The sequence below is a fragment of the Rosa rugosa genome, chromosome 4 (genome assembly GCF_958449725.1).
Source record: "Rosa rugosa chromosome 4, drRosRugo1.1, whole genome shotgun sequence".
Lineage (NCBI taxonomy): Eukaryota > Viridiplantae > Streptophyta > Magnoliopsida > Rosales > Rosaceae > Rosa > Rosa rugosa.
Window position 1 is genome coordinate 22,797,358 of NC_084823.1, and position 23,317 is coordinate 22,820,674.

At 35.9% G+C, this 23,317-nt stretch overlaps 1 long non-coding RNA gene across 2 annotated transcripts; it reads right to left on the reverse strand.

Annotated features, from left to right (window-relative positions):
- Window positions 1–13,646: 13,646 nt before the first annotated feature.
- LOC133742163 (uncharacterized) lies at window positions 13,647–17,723 on the reverse strand. 2 transcript variants are annotated; one of them, XR_009862383.1, is made up of 5 exons: window positions 17,653–17,723; window positions 15,712–15,778; window positions 15,318–15,467; window positions 14,916–15,130; window positions 13,647–14,001 (listed from the first exon to the last, which is right to left on the reverse strand). It is a non-coding gene; the product is annotated as an uncharacterized LOC133742163 (long non-coding RNA). The 2 variants fall into 2 exon arrangements; XR_009862384.1 differs by lacking the exon at window positions 17,653–17,723 and adding an exon at window positions 17,521–17,552.
- Window positions 17,724–23,317: the final 5,594 nt, after the last annotated feature.

Here is a 23,317-nt window from a genome sequence, read left to right on the forward strand (position 1 = left end):
GAAAGTTGATGAAAGAAAAACTGAATGCAGTAATGTTAGATCAAAGAGATTGAAAAGAAGTAAGTATAACTTTGTTAAAAATTGATATTTATGCGTGTATGTTTATGTGGAAAGATGAGTTAATTCATATTGTTTCATTTTTCATTACAGCGTTTTGTCCAAGCATTACTGAAGGATTTAATGAATGTGAGAATGAAAGTCAACTTATAGATGGTGATAAAGACAGTACTCCAGGTATAAATCAAAATCTCTTCATCTATTTGTAGTTTTTAGATACAGAAAGTGAAATGCAAACCTATGACTGATTTGGGTGATCCAGTTTTGATTTTACATTCTTATTTTGTGGCTTGGAATGTAAATGTATGCACTGATGACAATTTACATATAACTTTGTTAAAAATTGATATTTATGCGTGTATGTTTATGTGGAAAGATGAGTTAATTCATATTGTTTCATTTTTCATTACAGCGTTTTGTCCAAGCATTACTGAAGGATTTAATGAATGTGAGAATGAAAGTCAACTTATAGATGGTGATAAAGACAGTACTCCAGGTATAAATCAAAATCTCTTCATCTATTTGTAGTTTTTAGATACAGAAAGTGAAATGCAAACCTATGACTGATTTGGCTGATCCAATTTTGATTTTACATTCTTATTTTGTGGCCTGGAATGTAAATGTATGCACTGATGACAATTTACATTTGCAAGTATTCTTAAATCTGAAAGCCAGCTGTACCTTTTGCATATATTAGTTTGGGGAATGACAGTGAAACAATGTATTAACCAATTTTATTACGTTCTTTGTTGTTTGGTTTCTATGTTATCTTGGGGAATATTGTTTCAGTGGAGGGTTTTCTGTGTGCTTTTTGTTGACGATTCGAATGTATTGTTGTTATTTGTTATGGTAATATGGTTCTTCTATACGGTTGCTATCTTCACTTATAGTCTGTAATAAAACATCTTTGTTAAGGAAAACTTTACTATACGTGGCAATGTTTGTTCCTATATGTCAGTTTGGTATTTTAAATCAGTTATGTAAAGCACTTATTTCTTTGTGGTAATTATATTTCAGTGTATTGTTTGGTCTTTTCTCTTAAGTAAAGAATTTGATGTTGTACATGATAATAAATAATATAGTTCAGGGGATGAAAGTTATCTACAATACAAGATCATACCTACCAACTAAAGACCGAACAATAGGCTCAAATATTTATACGCAATAGAACCTTTTCTTTGTCGTTTGGTTCTAATATTATCTTAGGTGATGCTGTTTGAGTGTAAAGTTTAGTCTTCTGTTTTTGTAAAGGTTTATCAGTGATTGAATTGCTATCATGCAAAGTATGTGAATTATTGAAGGAAGTTGAATTAGTAACTTTATCATGTTTATGTTTAGTTCAAGAATTATGGTTAATTGCGTATAGTCCTTCACAGTAATCTGGATTTAAGGTTTCTGTTTGGTTTTTTTTTTTTCCATAACTAAATGAAAGCGTAATACGAATTTTGATAAATAACAGCTCTGTTTATTATAATGTATCAAATTAAGATTTTTTATTTAGGTATTATCTTAATCTGACTTTACTTCTTTTTGAGCTGTTATACAGATCTATCAACAGAATTAAACGAACACAATTGTTTCCGATATGTAGAAAACTAGAAACTGATGGTATTAATAACTTTTAACTGTTTTCAAATATTATATGCAGGTCAATGCCAACGATCATTTGGTCAAGCGTCATATCAAAGGACGAAGCAAAGTTATTCCTGTGTAGCCATTATATATATACTAGACAGCATTCCCGCGCGATGCTGCGGGTTTGTTTTTGACTTTTTTCATTTCTCTAATTTGTTCATAATAGTCACAATTGTAAGGTAAAAACTGTTAATTGAAACTGTGTTAATTTTACATATTACAAAAAGTGGTGTTTTAATAGTAGAAAAATAAAACTACTACTGTTCTCTCTGCAAGTGAGGATGACTTACAATTAAAAAGAATACATCAATATCTACCAACAGAAGAAGCCGAGCTATGGAGCACAGAGGAGGTATATTTATCCTTGCAGATTTCTTGCCTCTGATAGTGATCTGAGGAATCCTATTTCCGCCTAAAAGAGTATGTATCTGCTGGGGGTCCATACATAGTTGTCCAAGAAATTAGAATAAGCCAATTATCATCACTACTGCCTGCAGATAGCAATTAGCATCATTTGCTCTGCCATTCTGATCAATAACATGAATGAGACAATATATCAAAGTAGTATAGATGAATATTAGATTCAGTAATGTAGGATAGCATATCAAAGGTCAGAAGCTGGTTTATGCTAGTTGTCTGAGATGAAATATACAGTTCCTTTCTCTTTTCTATTTTGATCAATACATCATGGACGCAACCAAAAGATATGCAAAGTTGTTGAAATCTATGAGGTTAGATACATAATAGTAAATAGATGTAATGGATTGGTAACAAATGGTACGGAAATTATGCTGGTTATTGAGAGTTATATGCAGGATATGCTTCGAACTATCAGAGGCAGGCATTATGAGATACACTCTCCTTTTGTTCAAATCAAATTCAAACAGGGGAGGAGAATAGGGAATGAAAGAATTCAAGCCAATAAAAAAAAATTAAAAATATTTAAAAAAAAATAAAAAAATGTAAGAAACAGCTTTTCAAGATTTTTGCTTGCTTATTTTATCTATCTGCCTCCTGTAAGGTTCTAAGTACAACCCCTTCGAATCTCCATCACCTAAGGAGTATAGTATGCTTGGCTAAGACATGTATAACACTTAAAACACAGTATAAGTCAAATACAAATTCATATTAACCAAGTCAATACTATAGGGAAGGTATTCACGTTCCCTAAACGACCTAGCGGCCTAAACAACTCCCAACACTCACGCATACCCAATGACTTAGCCAATACCGAAGAGCACACGATGGGGATCCGCTGCAGACGGGCCATCACTCGGAAGGTATTGACACATCACCAAATATGCACCTTACGCTCTGATACCAAACTGTCACGCCCCGAATTTTGAATGATAAATTCAAATCCGAAACCTGAATAATTACAATTACAAAAAACCAAATCTCGAAACTTCGAGTTCATTATTACAATTCACTCTCACAATATATTATAAAGCTCAAATGAGCATAACACACCTCACAACTTACAATTGTTGTAAAACTCTAACAATTGCTCTAACCGCACGATCACCGTCCTGGTTCTCCTGTCCTGTAGGATTACCCGCTACACAATTTGAATAGTGTACCGGGAGTTGCAACAACACAAAACCCGGTAAGCTTTTTACAGCCAGTATGAGTAAACAAGAAAGAACTGTTGATTTATTAGATTTCAAGACTACCACAAACCCACGTTACTTTCTCACTCTCATATATATATATATATAGACACTTATGAGTTACTCTCAATTTAGCTCATAAGATCACTCACTCTCATATATATATGTAGACACTTATGAGTTACTCTCAATTTAGCTCATAAGATCACTCACTCTCATATATATATATAGACACTTATGAGTTACTCTCAAATTCGCTCATAAGATTTCCCAACATTTGGTAGACAGACTCATATATATATATAGACCCTTATGAGTTACTCTCAATTTCCCTCATAAGGTTACCATATATATATTGACACTTATGAGTTACTCTCAATTTCACTCATAAGGTCACTCCACATTTGGCAGACAGACTAGAGCTCTAACTGAACGTAACCACTCGTCCGGCCACAGACGTGATTACGATTTAATACTATTAATAACCACCAGCCCGGTACGAGAGCGTGATTCACTAATAGATGCCATGGTCACCTCGTGACCTAGTGATCTCCACAGATCACAACAATTTATTGTTCCTCAACAATAAAACTCAACACCTCTCACAATATATTGTTTCTCAACAATAAACTCAATACCTCTCACACTGTATTGTTTCTCAACAATAACTCAACACAACTCCAACAATACATATTATTTCACGTAAATAATATATATATAGACATTCACACAGGAATGTCTAGTAACACCAACAATAGTTCATATGATTGCAACAAAATAAGCAATTAATTGTATTGGGTTCGTAATATGAACCACGTGAGGTTTACTCACCTCGATAATCCCGCTGCGTCTTCAATTCAGCTCAAAATACGATCCACAATCGTCCACCAACTCAAACCGTCAATCACCTAGTCAGATACGATCTTAACTTAGCAATCATTCATAAACCACACATATACGGAAATCCAACGGTCGGATTCTAATTTAATGATGATCCAACGGTCAGATCGAATTTATATGATGATCCAACGGTCGGATCCTCACGGATCGCCCTTAGGATCATCCTCCAAAATTATCACGAAGATCCAACGGTCGGATCTTCCTGAATCGTCCTTACAAACATCTCCACAAATTTTTATGGAAATCCGACGGTCGGATTCTCACGAATCGCCTTCCGAAACACTATTTCACAATTATACGAAGATCCAACGGTCGGATCTTCGTCCGTGACCTCTCAAAGTCATCAGAACAGTCATACGATCAACATATCAAAACTACAAGTCCATCGGACTGTCCGATCTTCAAGAAACATTAATCGAACGATCGAAATTAATCGAAATCATAAAATTCATAACTAAATCATACGATATCCAAAAATTGCGTATAATATATCGAAATGATCGTATCGACATGTAGAACACAAAAATGGACAGAAACTGTCCTTGGGGTGGCCGGAGGTCGCCGGAAACCACCATCACAGTGGCGGCACCGCCACCCATTCAAAGTCAAAATTAGCCAAAACTTCCAACATGAAAGTTCTTTATTTTTACATGCTGGTCAATATTCATAACTAGCACAAGATCAGAAATTAATGGGAAGAGGTTGAAAAATACCAAAACAGTCGAGTTGGCCGGAAAATCTGCAGAAACCGGCGAGCTCCAGTTTGACGTAAAAAGGTCCTCCAATGGCTTCGATCCCTTCTGGATATTTGTTCAGAAGTTCAAGGTGAGCTCTCCAGTTCAAGAATCACTCAAAACGAACCTCCACAACTCGAGATATCGAGCTCCACAGTCCGGTTTCGATCTAGGTCGGGTTGAGCTTCCAGTCGCCACCACAAGCCACGCCGCCGTGCAAGGTTACTTCTGGGAGCTTCAGGAAGTTGAGGTGAGCTCGTGGGTGAAGTTTGATGAGCTTTGGTGGCTTGTAGCTCGAGATATCAAGCTTCGAACCAAAACTGGGCTGAATCGGACTCGTGCCTCCGCCGTCGTTTCCGGTCGTACCGCCGCGCAAGGCTGCCTCCAGCATCTGCGCAAGGTTGAGGCGAAACTAATGGCGGTGGTCCGACGCCGTTTGGTGGACTAAGGGAGGAGCTATTGATCGAAGAGCTGCTGCTCTGTTTTTTTTCTTCGTTTCGGATGCGAGGGAGAACGAGAGAGAGAGAAAGAAGAAGAAAAAAGAGAAAAAGAAAAAGAAGGAAGGAGACCCGGAGGAAAGGAAAAGGAAAAGGAAAAGGAAGAAAAAGAAAAGAAAAAAAAAGAGAATCCGAGGAAAAGAGATTATAAAAAAAGAATCTCATATTTCCAAAATTCGTAACATAATCGTACGAACTCCAAAAATTTCGTTCGACATATGCACGCGATCATATCGACGAGCTCTACAACTTTTATGAAGGAAGTTTTCCCAAATTTTGAACGTATAAAAAGTCAACTTTGTTGACCCCCTAAAAACGTTCGTTTTCGAAAATAAAATCGTTCGAACTAATTCCACAACTTTTCCAAGCTTCGTACTCGCTCCTACTATCGTGAAATCATTTCTAAAAAACCATGGAATTTAATTGGGATTTTCCGGGGTATTACAGTCTACCCTCCTTAAAGAAATTTCGTCCCGAAATTTAAGCGTAAGTCAATTCCTCTCGATTAAGGTTGACCTAACTATAGGATCTCCATCTTTTCCAAATCTGTAGTAATCTACAAAGCCACAGCCCTTGTATAAAAATACATTCCTATGGCCACTAAATCCTTTCATCACAAACGTAAACTCACACAACAACTGCTCAACAACACTCCACATCACATACACAAAATCGTCACATGGATCATCTCATAGATCCTCACATAGATCTTCACATAGATCATCACATAGATCTTCACATAGATCATCACTCTGTACTGGCATACAAGCACAGTAAACACTCCCACAAAGTGTTTCGCTACTCAATTAGCATCACGGTAAATCTCCATAGTAAAACTTAAGCATGCACCACTCTTCACAACCATAGAGATGCATCACTCAAAACAAATCATCCCCAAAAGCACGCCAATAAATTATGTCACCCAATGATGATGACTTGGGCTTGCTCAATCCTTGGACTAAGCACTAGGGCTGGCCAATTGGGCCTGAAGAAATCGGACCATCCACATTTCGAACCGGCCCAAACCACTTTGGGTTTAACATTTGGGCCTACTATTCGGGCCGAACAATTGGGCTTACCATTTGGGCTTACTATTTGGGCCTACCAATCGGCCCACCAACTTCCAGCTCGGCTACGGTATGAAATTGTACATACCGTATATACGTATACATACCGTACAGACCGTATATACGTATGCATACCGTACAACTGTATATACGTATGCATACCGTACAGACCGTATATACGTATGCATACCGTACAACTGTATATACGTATGCATACCGTACAGACCGTATATACGTATGTATACCGTACATACCGTATATACGTCCGTATATCAAGCATATACGAGATCCAAAAATATTTGTAAGAGGTAAGGTTCGAACTCCCGACCTCGAACACGAAGGTTTTGCTCCCAACCACTGAAGCAAGAGCTGCCTTCATTAATATATGCTCACGTGTTATATTTATTATGTCATCAGTGACATAAATAAAATAACGGGGGAGGCAAGGTTCGAAACCTCAACCTGCCGCACGAAACCTTTGTCCCCCAACCACTGGAGCACAAGCTGTGCTTAATATAATGTGTACAAATTTTATACTTATTATGTCATAAACGAACATAATAAAAATAAACGAGAGGCGAGGTTCGAACCTCAGACCTCTTGTACACGAACTGTACACTCAACCACTCGAGCACGGCTGCTCACGTTATTATCCATACCAATCCTTTTATTTAAACCAACTGTTTCAACTGTTTCAACAATTCGGCCCAAAACATCCAAAACTGTTGCAGAAACCCAGCCCAACGTATCCAAAACTGTTACAGAAATCCGGCCCAACTCATCCAAAACTGTTTCAGAAACTCGGCCCATCATGTCCAAAACTGTTTCTGAAACTCCGCCCATCAGGCCTCCACCCACAGCTACAGTGATGCCTTGATCCGAGACAGGCCCAAGTACGGCCCACTTGTGTCACGGCTTATCCCTTCCGTGATTTACGGCAGTCAAATCTGCTTTCGGCTAAAGCTGTCTGCCACAGCATCTCGAGGTTCGGCCTGTCCCCTTACACGCTCTCCACGCGCCAACAACTTTTCCGGGTTTTCGGATGACTTTAATCCAACGCGTGGATTCAAATTCTGAGATCGTTCATCCAACGGTGGAGATCTGCTCACCTTGTTCTATAAATAGGTGCATTCTGGGGAAAAACTGTTCACTCCAAAAGAAAAGAAATTTTCTTCCGAGCTCAAGCCTTTCTCTCTCAACTCTTCAGCCTTTCTCTTCTCAAATCCCCAGTTTTTCACTCTCAGATCTTCAATCTTTTCCTCCAAATCCTTAATCCTTCTTTCTCAGATCTTTTCTTCCATTTGAAGATTCGATCTCATCTTTCCTCTGAGAATCTCAGATCTCCAATCACCAGTTCAACAACTCCAATCCTTCTAACAAAATCTCCCTCAAACACTAAACCATGTATTCCTCGATTTTCACATCCTCTCACCCCATGACCCAAGAGCCACGAACTCTGCAACTAATGGAGCTCCAAACCCCGCAACAAATGGAACCACAACAACAGCAACCAACAGAGGAGGGAGGAAACACCCAAGCAGCTGGAAGTAGTGCCAACATGGATTTCTGGCGAAGCCGTACCAGGTGGATTCCTACTCCAGAACAAATAAGAATCCTCAAGGATCTTTACTACGTCAAGGGATTTAAGTGCCCAACTACAGAGCACATTCACGAGATCTGTCTCCAGCTGAACCAGTATGGGTATGTTGAGGGTAAGAACATTTACTTTTGGTTCCAGAACGTCAGGGCTCGAGAGAAGCAGATGAATAGGTGTAATCAGGCTGCTCCAGTGCCCATGAGAACTAGTTCTCTTGGTACTGGTAGATCCATTGATCTCAATTTTGGGTCCACTGGTTCTACTGGTGCTGGTGGATCCATCGACATCAATTTTGGGCCAGCTGGTGGATCCATTGACATCAATTTTGGGTCCACTAGTTCTACTGATGATGGTAGATCCATTGATCTCAACTTTGGTTCCACCTATTCTACTGGTAATGAAGGATTTATTTATTTAAATTTTGTTTCATAATCTTCCTCACCCTTCAACACTAATACCAGTACAACTCTTTTGGCACAACAGGAGGACAAACATCCCTGCAACAACGAGGAGGAGATCACCAGGAGGTTCAAACTCTTCCTCTGTTCCCCGTGCACGGCGAGGACGTCTTTGGTAACCTGAAGACTACTTCCGAGGAAGGTAGTGCACATGATTACTATTTCGGTGGCTCAGGCGGTTACAACCGTGGATCTCCAGTTTCTCTTGAGCTCAGCCTCAACCCATCCGGAGCCACTGATTAGGCTTAGTATAGCGTAGTTCCAATTTCCTTTTTGTAATAATAAATCAATAAGATGGTGTGCATGTTGTTTCTTCTTTTTGTTTAACCAACAACAACACCAAGGATCGAACCTTGGTCACCCAATACTATTTTCAAAACCATAAACAACTCTACTGCACACATCTTTCATAATGATGCAATAAAAACAATCACTCAAAAAGAATCCAACAATCAATTAAGTCGCATCGAGGTCTAGCTAGTATCCTCTGAGTCAAACCAAACACAACAATTTCATCGATAGGATTAGGGATTTATAAAGCTAAACACATCCTGAGTTAGCTAGGAAAAACCCACGTCTTTAGAGTTACTCTTACAACTCTTATAGAATCTCGATAATTTCATCTATCAATTGCTTCAACAAAAACTCACCACAATTCAATCCCTAACATTTAGCGATTCAGAAATCGAATCAAACTCCATATCACATAGTAATTCACTTGAACCACTATGGATACCTAACAAAGTCACTAAAATCAATATCTGAAATTGCGTTTAACTATATCACCTAAAATCAATCACCAAAGGCAAACCCTTGCCTGACTCTAACATGTCCTCCATGCTTCTTCCTGCACCATACATAGGCCTCAAAATTCAATTTCATTCACTTGAACAAAACTATATTCACAAGTCTGCTATAGACATCAGGGAAAAACCCATACTTTTACTCATAACTTTTCCTTCTAAAAGTTCATCACGTAGTGTATATAAAATCACCACACAACCTTCTTAGTCTACACTAAGAATTCAATCTCACACAAGGTCAGCATAATTGCCTCAGAGTCACTTTAATCACGTATCACATGTCAATTACCAAAACTCCACTAAGACGTCTCTTTATAAAACAAGATATCTAATCCTTGATACGTACACCTCATCTAAACATCTGTACGTCCAACTTAAGAAGACAAAATTTATAACAATTCATACTCGTATCCACACTAGGTACGTGCATAGGTCCACACCATGTCTTCAACCAAACACTTCAACAATCAAAAGAACCTCATTTCCATAAAACAATCCTCGTTGACTTAACAGAGTTGAATCAAGAGGTTCCTATTCCTCAAGGATTGTAACTCGCGGCCACTGAACTTATTCCAATACGAACCTACAAGACAACTGTAAGGTTCTAAGTACAACCCCTTCGAATCTCCATCACCTAAGGAGTATAGTATGCTTGGCTAAGACATGTATAACACTTAAAACACAGTATAAGTCAAATACAAATTCATATTAACCAAGTCAATACTATAGGGAAGGTATTCACGTTCCCTAAACGACCTAGCGGCCTAAACAACTCCCAACACTCACGCATACCCAATGACTTAGCCAATACCGAAGAGCACACGATGGGGATCCGCTGCAGACGGGCCATCACTCGGAAGGTATTGACACATCACCAAATATGCACCTTACGCTCTGATACCAAACTGTCACGCCCCGAATTTTGAATGATAAATTCAAATCCGAAACCTGAATAATTACAATTACAAAAAACCAAATCTCGAAACTTCGAGTTCATTATTACAATTCACTCTCACAATATATTATAAAGCTCAAATGAGCATAACACACCTCACAACTTACAATTGTTGTAAAACTCTAACAATTGCTCTAACCGCACGATCACCGTCCTGGTTCTCCTGTCCTGTAGGATTACCCGCTACACAATTTGAATAGTGTACCGGGAGTTGCAACAACACAAAACCCGGTAAGCTTTTTACAGCCAGTATGAGTAAACAAGAAAGAACTGTTGATTTATTAGATTTCAAGACTACCACAAACCCACGTTACTTTCTCACTCTCATATATATATATATATAGACACTTATGAGTTACTCTCAATTTAGCTCATAAGATCACTCACTCTCATATATATATGTAGACACTTATGAGTTACTCTCAATTTAGCTCATAAGATCACTCACTCTCATATATATATATAGACACTTATGAGTTACTCTCAAATTCGCTCATAAGATTTCCCAACATTTGGTAGACAGACTCATATATATATATAGACCCTTATGAGTTACTCTCAATTTCCCTCATAAGGTTACCATATATATATTGACACTTATGAGTTACTCTCAATTTCACTCATAAGGTCACTCCACATTTGGCAGACAGACTAGAGCTCTAACTGAACGTAACCACTCGTCCGGCCACAGACGTGATTACGATTTAATACTATTAATAACCACCAGCCCGGTACGAGAGCGTGATTCACTAATAGATGCCATGGTCACCTCGTGACCTAGTGATCTCCACAGATCACAACAATTTATTGTTCCTCAACAATAAAACTCAACACCTCTCACAATATATTGTTTCTCAACAATAAACTCAATACCTCTCACACTGTATTGTTTCTCAACAATAACTCAACACAACTCCAACAATACATATTATTTCACGTAAATAATATATATATAGACATTCACACAGGAATGTCTAGTAACACCAACAATAGTTCATATGATTGCAACAAAATAAGCAATTAATTGTATTGGGTTCGTAATATGAACCACGTGAGGTTTACTCACCTCGATAATCCCGCTGCGTCTTCAATTCAGCTCAAAATACGATCCACAATCGTCCACCAACTCAAACCGTCAATCACCTAGTCAGATACGATCTTAACTTAGCAATCATTCATAAACCACACATATACGGAAATCCAACGGTCGGATTCTAATTTAATGATGATCCAACGGTCAGATCGAATTTATATGATGATCCAACGGTCGGATCCTCACGGATCGCCCTTAGGATCATCCTCCAAAATTATCACGAAGATCCAACGGTCGGATCTTCCTGAATCGTCCTTACAAACATCTCCACAAATTTTTATGGAAATCCGACGGTCGGATTCTCACGAATCGCCTTCCGAAACACTATTTCACAATTATACGAAGATCCAACGGTCGGATCTTCGTCCGTGACCTCTCAAAGTCATCAGAACAGTCATACGATCAACATATCAAAACTACAAGTCCATCGGACTGTCCGATCTTCAAGAAACATTAATCGAACGATCGAAATTAATCGAAATCATAAAATTCATAACTAAATCATACGATATCCAAAAATTGCGTATAATATATCGAAATGATCGTATCGACATGTAGAACACAAAAATGGACAGAAACTGTCCTTGGGGTGGCCGGAGGTCGCCGGAAACCACCATCACAGTGGCGGCACCGCCACCCATTCAAAGTCAAAATTAGCCAAAACTTCCAACATGAAAGTTCTTTATTTTTACATGCTGGTCAATATTCATAACTAGCACAAGATCAGAAATTAATGGGAAGAGGTTGAAAAATACCAAAACAGTCGAGTTGGCCGGAAAATCTGCAGAAACCGGCGAGCTCCAGTTTGACGTAAAAAGGTCCTCCAATGGCTTCGATCCCTTCTGGATATTTGTTCAGAAGTTCAAGGTGAGCTCTCCAGTTCAAGAATCACTCAAAACGAACCTCCACAACTCGAGATATCGAGCTCCACAGTCCGGTTTCGATCTAGGTCGGGTTGAGCTTCCAGTCGCCACCACAAGCCACGCCGCCGTGCAAGGTTACTTCTGGGAGCTTCAGGAAGTTGAGGTGAGCTCGTGGGTGAAGTTTGATGAGCTTTGGTGGCTTGTAGCTCGAGATATCAAGCTTCGAACCAAAACTGGGCTGAATCGGACTCGTGCCTCCGCCGTCGTTTCCGGTCGTACCGCCGCGCAAGGCTGCCTCCAGCATCTGCGCAAGGTTGAGGCGAAACTAATGGCGGTGGTCCGACGCCGTTTGGTGGACTAAGGGAGGAGCTATTGATCGAAGAGCTGCTGCTCTGTTTTTTTTCTTCGTTTCGGATGCGAGGGAGAACGAGAGAGAGAGAAAGAAGAAGAAAAAAGAGAAAAAGAAAAAGAAGGAAGGAGACCCGGAGGAAAGGAAAAGGAAAAGGAAAAGGAAGAAAAAGAAAAGAAAAAAAAAGAGAATCCGAGGAAAAGAGATTATAAAAAAAGAATCTCATATTTCCAAAATTCGTAACATAATCGTACGAACTCCAAAAATTTCGTTCGACATATGCACGCGATCATATCGACGAGCTCTACAACTTTTATGAAGGAAGTTTTCCCAAATTTTGAACGTATAAAAAGTCAACTTTGTTGACCCCCTAAAAACGTTCGTTTTCGAAAATAAAATCGTTCGAACTAATTCCACAACTTTTCCAAGCTTCGTACTCGCTCCTACTATCGTGAAATCATTTCTAAAAAACCATGGAATTTAATTGGGATTTTCCGGGGTATTACAGGTTTATCAGTGATTGAATTGCTATCATGCAAAGTATGTGAATTATTGAAGGAAGTTGAATTAGTAACTTTATCATGTTTATGTTTAGTTCAAGAATTATGGTTAATTGCGTATAGTCCTTCACAGTAATCTGGATTTAAGGTTTCTGTTTGGTTTTTTTTTTTTCCATAACTAAATGAAAGCGTAATACGAATTTTGATAAATAACAGCTCTGTTTATTATAATGTATCAAATTAAGATTTTTTATTTAGGTATTATCTTAATCTGACTTTACTTCTTTTTGAGCTGTTATACAGATCTATCAACAGAATTAAACGAACACAATTGTTTCCGATATGTAGAAAACTAGAAACTGATGGTATTAATAACTTTTAACTGTTTTCAAATATTATATGCAGGTCAATGCCAACGATCATTTGGTCAAGCGTCATATCAAAGGACGAAGCAAAGTTATTCCTGTGTAGCCATTATATATATACTAGACAGCATTCCCGCGCGATGCTGCGGGTTTGTTTTTGACTTTTTTCATTTCTCTAATTTGTTCATAATAGTCACAATTGTAAGGTAAAAACTGTTAATTGAAACTGTGTTAATTTTACATATTACAAAAAGTGGTGTTTTAATAGTAGAAAAATAAAACTACTACTGTTCTCTCTGCAAGTGAGGATGACTTACAATTAAAAAGAATACATCAATATCTACCAACAGAAGAAGCCGAGCTATGGAGCACAGAGGAGGTATATTTATCCTTGCAGATTTCTTGCCTCTGATAGTGATCTGAGGAATCCTATTTCCGCCTAAAAGAGTATGTATCTGCTGGGGGTCCATACATAGTTGTCCAAGAAATTAGAATAAGCCAATTATCATCACTACTGCCTGCAGATAGCAATTAGCATCATTTGCTCTGCCATTCTGATCAATAACATGAATGAGACAATATATCAAAGTAGTATAGATGAATATTAGATTCAGTAATGTAGGATAGCATATCAAAGGTCAGAAGCTGGTTTATGCTAGTTGTCTGAGATGAAATATACAGTTCCTTTCTCTTTTCTATTTTGATCAATACATCATGGACGCAACCAAAAGATATGCAAAGTTGTTGAAATCTATGAGGTTAGATACATAATAGTAAATAGATGTAATGGATTGGTAACAAATGGTACGGAAATTATGCTGGTTATTGAGAGTTATATGCAGGATATGCTTCGAACTATCAGAGGCAGGCATTATGAGATACACTCTCCTTTTGTTCAAATCAAATTCAAACAGGGGAGGAGAATAGGGAATGAAAGAATTCAAGCCAATAAAAAAAAATTAAAAATATTTAAAAAAAAATAAAAAAATGTAAGAAACAGCTTTTCAAGATTTTTGCTTGCTTATTTTATCTATCTGCCTCCTGTTAGGATTTCACTTTGGGTAAACAAACCACCTTATATATCCAGCCATCTAAATCAAGTGGCTTTGAATCATCCCACCTTTTTACTCCCTAATGCTGTCTCTTCCTAAATTGGGAGACAATTATTTACAAAACCAAAGAATGTGCTCCCAATTCACAACCCAAATCATAAAAAGGAAAAGAAATTCCAGCCCCAATATCATTCACCAATTTCTTTTAGGCAATCAAGGGACTTTGAATCGTCCTTCTGTTTTTCACCTGTTTTTTATTTTATTTTTTATTTCTTCTTCTTGCCTTCTTTTAATTTTAAGGGAAAAAGCATACTTCCAGAAGAACATGAAAAGTTTGGGGGAAACAAATAAGAATTTGCAAGAGAAGTGAACTTAGTTACCAGCCTCGCATTAGTTGCTTGAACTGCTTCTCATTGCTTCATCTTTTTTTCTAACATTCCTTGCATTTAAAGAAGTTGCTTTTAATTTTGGAATGTCTGTTCGACTCCTTCTTCCTCATGAAGCTCAATCAACATATGCCTTCAACTTCACTTTTGATGAGGAAGGAGACAAACTGCAACTTCTGTTACCGAAAAATTGATGAATGCACAGATCACTGAAAAGTTGAAGATGAATTTTAATGTGTGAATGAGATCAGTCATCTAGCAAGTAGCAACAAAGTAACAGAGCCAAAACAAAACAAAAAGTTTGAACCAAAAACCAATTTCAATGATAATCTCATTCACACAGAAGCAACAATGAACGTTAAATTGCGCATCGAAACTAATTGACCGAGATCATACCTTGCTAGTATGTAATATTCTAGATGGTGTGAAGTTGATTTCAACAGCATTAACTTGCTTGCATGAGTTGTAATGATGGGATCCCCACTGAAACCAAAACCAGGCTGCAATGTCTATTTCTTCTTTTTCTTCAAGGAAATTGGTATATGCCTGCGGCACCACATATAAGCAAGAGATTTAGACATAGCAAGACAGGAACGTGTGGTACAAATAAATCGATCTACAACTCATGGACAAAAATATTATCGATCGTACACTCTGAGGCCAATATTGGCCTAAATCATTTCTAGATTTAAAATTCACACTCTCACAGGTTATTCTAACGCCAATATTTTGTTTATTCTTATTTTTACGTATAATCACGAAAACATAAATCGAAAACAGAAAATCATACCAAATTCTTATTGGATACAGAGAGACCAAGACTCGGACCACACGAAAAATCTCAGCTTCTAACAAACCTGTGACAATCACAACAACGATAAAACGCAAAATCCAATAGCTCAACATAACTGAAATCAAGTGGCAGAGAATAAAAAACATAGCTGATCTTCTTTCTTTTAGACTGAGAATTTCATCATAGCTTCAAATAGAAAGATATTGTTACAAAAGAGCACCACAATCCTATAAAGTTATTGTCCAGTTCTGCAAGTATTGTTCTTCAAATAGAAAGATATTGTTACAAAAGGGCACCACAATCCTATGAAGTTGCTGCTGTTGCATTAGTGATGCTTCAGTTCAATAAAGGTACTACTACATACTACCACATACCAGATTAGTAAAATGACTTCTGATGATACACAAACTATTTCTGAAAGTAGAACCTGACAAACTTATGGGGAATGAAACTAAGTTGAGTCACAACTGAAATGTGTTTTGGTGTGCAGCCTCTCATAACAACAACCAAAACAAATGCCCTTCCCTAAGGATCTTAAAGCGTTTACCACAATGTATCTTTTGTGACTCATTGTCAGCCTTGAATTGTCTACCTAATTGGAGATACTTTGTTTCGACACTTCTTTCATATGCATGTTTCTGTGACTCTGGTTTGCACTTGTGGTGCAAGATTCCTCAATTTGTGGAACTGGGCCAAAGAGTGATCAAGCCTATTTATTACTTGGCATTTATACAAATTCCTCAATTTGTGGAACTGGGCCAAAGATTCCTCAATACTTGTGCATTTATTACTTGATTTTGTAAGTCCTATTTATAAGATGAATCATTAAGCTTCTGCATTCATATTGTGTTCACCTATTTCTAAATCTAATGCTGAAGATTCTTTAGAAAAGTACGGTTTGTTTCCAATGCTTAAACATTTAAGAATAAAACTGAATAAATAAAGCCTTCACAATGCTGCAAAACCCAATTCCCAATCAATTACTCCAACAAAAAGATTAATACTTTGTGGTGAAATCAAGGAATCGAATTCCGAATCAATCAATCCGACAACCAAACCAAAAAAAAAAAAAAAAATGTTGTTCCAATATATATCAATCGAAGTACATGTAAATAATAATTAATACGGTAAGTTCAAAAGATTAAAATGCAACCAATCCAACCAAGTACCTTTGGGGGGGGGGGGGGCGAAACAAAATATTGAGGATTTTGGATTGTAATCAAAACTCCATCATTACTATGATTGACTCTTCCCTTGTGTGCTTAATAAGCCGTCAAAACTTTCAAGGTTATAGATTGTATGACCTTAACAATAGACGCCGAAAACTCATATGATCTAGCGATTTTTGAAACTTGTTTCAAGCTATTTGAAATTTCATCTGAATCAGATTGTAGAAATTCATTCAGCTATAGAAATAGGTCCTAAAAGCTTCAAAACCGTTTTTATTTATTCAAAAATTTCAAGTATCAAAAAAAAAAAAAAGAGAGAGAGGAAGTTTGAGACTTTGAGTTAGAGTAAAACATAATGGCATCCACAATTCAGTCTCCAGAACTTACCAAATCTAGTGAATCAAGATTTAAGTGTCTGCAATGTAATTACAGAGATCAAGTTTTATCAATCGAAGATAAAACAGAAGCAAAATCCTGACAATAGATTCTTCTTAACCAAGATTGAAGAGGCAAAGACATGTATTTCAACAGAAAAACAATTAGAGATTCAAGAGATGGCGTTAACAATAATCAATAAAATCAAATACATTGACCACAATCTCACATTTAAATGGTAAAATCATAATCAAAATCTGACCTTCAACCCTTTCCAACTAATCACCCAAATCGCAAACTCCTCAATATACAATATCCCTAAAACTTGAAAACCCATATCAAAGCAACACATGAATTTAGATTCAAAAACATAAAACCAAAATCAAAATCTCACCTTCAACCCTTTCCAACCAATCACCCAAACCGCAAACTCCACAACAAACAATATCCCTAAAACATAAAAGGGCTAAATACTGATTACTACCTTGTAGTTTGGGTCCAAAATCAATTCAGTCCCTCAACTTCTAATTTCATCAAAAACACCCTTGCACTTTCAATTTTGATCTAATAGGTCTAATTTGTTAGTTTTCCGACAATTGAGTTATTTAACTTGTTAACGTGGCTCATATATGGCATATGTTTTATAATGTGGTGTCGAGGTGACCTGCATAGTCAATTTAAGAGTGAGTCCTACTATTAAAAATAAATAATTTTTTAACAAATAATCTAACTATAACTTGAACCCATAAAAGAATATTAACGAATTGGACCTATTAGATCAAAATTGAAAGTGCAGGGGTGTTTTTGACGAAATTTGAAGTTCAGAGACTGAATTGATTTTGGACCTAAACCACAGGGTAGTAACTAGTATTTAGCCCAACATAAAAACCCATATCAATTCAAAGCTAAGAACAACAAAATCGAAACCCAATTCAATTTAAAACCAACCACAGCAAAAAAAAAAACCCCAATTGATAAGAGCATAAAGTGCGACGATATTATTGAGTATATGCCCCATTTTAGCCTTGTTTCTCCCTTAAGTTTCGTGTTTTGAGTCATCGAGTCATTTTAAGAGTATTGTAGAGTGTTTGGCGTGAAATAAGCGGAAAAATATAAATTCATGAAAAATCCTAGCTGGATCAGGATTCCTCACTGTCGACTGTTTTTGCGGTCTTTACATTTTAATTCCCTTATTTTCTCTAGAAAATTCTGATATTCTCCTGCTTGTTGTAGGAAACCTTGGCTGGTGGAACTCTTGGAACCAGCAATGATGGAGTCATAAAATAAAGCATTTAAGACATTTGACCAAGCAATGAAGAAGGGAAATAAAGGAGAAAGACGTTTTCAGTTGGTGAATAAAGGAGAAAGACGTTTTAGCTTGTTAAAAGACCCCATTATGAGAGGAATTAAGGCCATAAAGGAGATGTTTCAGTTGGGAAATTAAAAGAATTATGATGCAATCTCATCGGTCCAATGATGAAGGGTATGATCGACAAATGCCAACCAATGCTCCCCTATAAATAGGCAACGTCCAGAATAGAATTGGCATTACTTCCCGGCCTATCACTTCCCGGCCCATCACTTCCTGGCCAAAAGCTATTCCAAGACTCTGCCCAATTCACTCCTTAAACTTCCATCACTTACAAGACCGTGACCACCATCCATCCATCATTCTACGAAGTTCTTAGGCGCTGAGTCAAGGACGCTCCACCACCATAGTAGAGACGAGTTCATCACCTTGTTGCCAAGCCGCTGAGGAAAGCTTCAAAGTGTAACTATGACTCTATTTACAATTTTTGTTTCGGTTTTGTGTGTTTGGAGTTGCGAGTTGTGTAATTGGAGACATGAGATTTTCAGAATATTTTTATTAATATTTTTGAGATTTTCAGTTTATTATTGAGTTAATTTCGAGAACTCTTTTATGATGCATGTTACAATCTTGTGCCCTTTTATGTGTTTAGGTAATTTTCAGAGTTAGGTTCATAAGTTTGCATGCTAGAATAATGGTGAGAGTTCTTGTGTGTTTGCTTAATTTGCCAAGAGTAATTATTATTTGTTAAGGCGCTGAGTTAAACAAGTAGTAATTAGTTCTAACGGGTGGTAAAAATCATGTCTTAATGATTAAACGATTCTGGAAATTACGTGTTAAATTCTATGTGTAATGGTTAATTTGCACGTGTGAGTTGATTCGAGGGTTAGATAATACTACTAGTTAAGAGAATTACGCTGAGTGTTTTCAAAAACTAGTAGTGTTAGGCTTGGTAAGGACTTTTCCGATCCAAGCCTACATTAGAACGAATTAGATAAATGGATTGATCCGCTGAGGCTTTTCATTTGGGCTCTTATCTAGGCATTTAAGATGGGCACAGTTTTGTAGCATGTTGAAATGAATTTCTGAGTGGTATTGATCTAGGTTAGGGAAGTCGATCATTGTATATAGTTTTATTTGTTTTGTTTTTATTTTAAGTAGATTAGGAACCAAATCTCAAAACCCCCATTTTATTCTTTTATTTGTTAATTGACCTTTTTGTGTAGGTGTACCCTACAATCCCCGGACTGAACGATCCCTGCTTATCCTATACTGACAACTACATTTTGCAGGGTTAAATTGTGAGGCTATTTTAGATCTGATTTATTAATACAACAAGTTGAAGGAAATTCTCGGAAGAAGAGACAGAGAATATCTATGCGAGAATATATAGCGTACCAAATTCAAGATCGAAACAACGAATTAAGTACTTTATTAAAAGGTGGACGATTATTTCAACAATTTTTAGTGGATTCTTATGCAACTGTTGAAGAAAATCGTTTAGATTGGATCAGAAAAAATCAAAAAAAATTTCGTAGTGAAATTTTAAATTTTTTTTATAATGCAGCTTCAAGTACAAGTAATAAAGCTAGCGATTTAGGACAAAAAATAATTTTTCCCAGCTCTCATACAGGAAGTCCAAGAGATATGATTAATAATTATCAAGATGCTATGACAATTTGTAGACAATATGGTAATCCTGATTTATTTATAACTTTTACTTGCAATGTTAAATGGATAGAAATTCAAAGATATTTTGAAAATATACCTAATTATAAAATTGAGGATAGGCCAGATATAATTTCAAGAATTTTTAAAATAAAATTGGAAGATATGATTACTTATATTAAATCTGGAGAACCTTTTGGAGAAATAGACGCATATGTTCATACAATAGAATTTCAAAAAAGAGGACTTACTCATGCTCATATGTTATTCTGGCTGAAAAAGGCTTATAAATGTTATATAGCAGCTGACATTGACTCTATCATTTCAGCAGAAATACCAGATAAAAACACAAATCCAGAACTCTTTGAAATTATTAGTCAATTTATGATTCACGGACCTTGCGGAGAGTTAAATATAAAATCTCCTTGCATGCGAGATGGAAAATGTTCAAAAATTTTTCCAAAATCATTTAATGCAAACACTATATTCGAGTTAAATACACCTACGGTATATAGACGTCGTAATGATCCCACAAAATACGTTTTAAAAAATGGTATTCAAATTGGAAATAATTTTGTTGTCCCTTATAATGCGAATTTATTATTAAAATATAATGCTCATATAAATGTTGAATTATGTTCTCAGTCTATGTTAATTAAATATTTGTTTAAATATATAAACAAAGGACCAGATCGAGCCCGAATTCTATTACGTGAAGATTTAAATGATGAAATTTCGACCTACCTTAATTGCCGATATTTAACTCCTCATGAATGTATATGGAGATTATTTGAATATTCAATTCATTCTAGACATCCGGCTGTACAACATTTACAAATTCATTTACCATCAGAACAAAATATAATTTTTAATGAACATCAATCAATTGAATCAATAATAAAACAAAAAAGTACTGAGGATACTACGCTTACCGGATGGTTTAAAGCAAACATAATTTATCCAGAAGCATTGGAATTAATGTATATAGAATTTCCAACTAAATTTGTATGGGATGATCGTAGAAAATATTGGACACCAAGAAAAAAAGGTGAAAGCATTGGTCGAATAACAAACATTAATCCCACAGCAGGTGAATTATATTATATGAGAATGTTATTAAATATTCAAAAAGGTTGTATTAATTTTGATTCAATAAAAACAATTAATGGTATTATATATCCTTCTTATCAAGAAGCCTGTCAAGCCTTGGGTTTATTAGGAGATGATAAAGAATGGATTGAAGCACTAGAAAACTCTTTACACGCTGCAACTGCTTCTGAAATTCAAGAATTATTTGTTACAATTATGTTATTTTGTGATGTTACAAATCCTGAAACATTACTAGATTCGTATTGGGTAAATATGGCCGACGATATTTTGTATAAAGCTAGAATTGAAATTGGTAACCCAAATTTAGTTTTACCAGAATCCGAACTAAAAAATAAATTGCTATTTGAATTAGAGCAAATGTTTAACAAATCATCAAGTTCATTAAAAGATTATAAATTGCCAATGCCGGATATAAATATGATACTTGATTTAAACAACAAACTCTTAAAAGAAGAATTAGATTATGATTGTCTTGAATTAAAACGTCAACATTTAAATTTAGTTGCTCAATTGAATACATGTCAAAAAATCGTATATAATGAGGTTACTAAAGAGGAAATAATTGAAGTTATAATACCATTAAAAAAAACCCAAGGCTTGACAGGTAAAACGTGTAAACTAAGTTATAATCGTATATAAAACATGTAATACTTTTTTTGTTCATGGTTATGGAGGAATTGGTAAAACGTTTCTATGGCATACAATTATAAATAAACTAAGATCTGAAGGAAAAATTGTTTTAGCTGTTGCCTCATCCGGAATTGCTTCATTATTATTACCAAACGGTCAAACAGCTCATTCTCGATTTAAGATACCATTAATAATGAATAATTTATCAATATGTCCAATAAGAAAAGGTACACAACTTGCAAAATTAATTGAGAAAACAGATTTAATTATTTGGGATGAAGCTCCAATGTGTAATAAACATTGTTTTGAAGCGTTAGACAAATCTCTACGTGATATTCTATCAAATTCAAATAATTTTCAAATTAATAAACCGTTTGGTGGTAAACCAATTTTATTAGGTGGGGATTTTAGACAAATTTTACCCGTTATTACTGGAGGAACTAAAGAGGAAATAATTGAAGTTACACTAAATAGTTCATATCTTTGGCCATCATTTAAAATATTTCACTTAACAGAAAATATGAGATTATTAAGAAACAATTTGACTGAAGAAGATAAGAAAAATATTTCAACTTTTGCAAATTGGTTACTGGAAATTGGGGAAGGTCGTATATCTTCAATTTATTATAAAGATGATGAAGATACATCTTGGATAAAAGTACCAAATGATTTGCTCATCCACAATTATAAAGATCCAATAGAAGCAATTTTTGTAACAACTTATCCAAATTTTGATACAAAGTATAACGATTTTAATTATTTAAAAGAACGTGCAATTATTACACCACGAAATACTATAGTTCGAGATATAAATAATTATGCTATAAATTCATTACCAGGTAACAAAATTACTTATTTAAGTTTTGATAGTATTATATTAAACTCCGGAAACAATGAAAATATTAATACTTTATACCCTATAGAATTCTTGAATAAACTTGAATTTAATGGATTACCATCACATGAATTAATTTTAAAAGTTGGAATGCCAATAATGTTATTGAGAAATTTAAACCAAATATCTGGTTTATGTAATGGCACTAGATTAATAGTGACAAAATTATTTGATCGATTAATTGAAGCAAAAATATTGACAGGAAATAACACAGGTAAAAAAATTTTCATACCTAGAATAGTTCTTACTGCATCAGAAAATAAATGGCCATTTATTTTTAAGAGACGACAATTTCCAGTAAAACCCTGTTATGCTATGACTATTAATAAAAGTCAAGGTCAATCATTAAACCATGTAGGAATATATTTGCCAGAACCAGTCTTCACTCATGGACAGTTATATGTAGCACTTTCAAGAGTTACAACGAGAAATGGATTAAAAATTTTG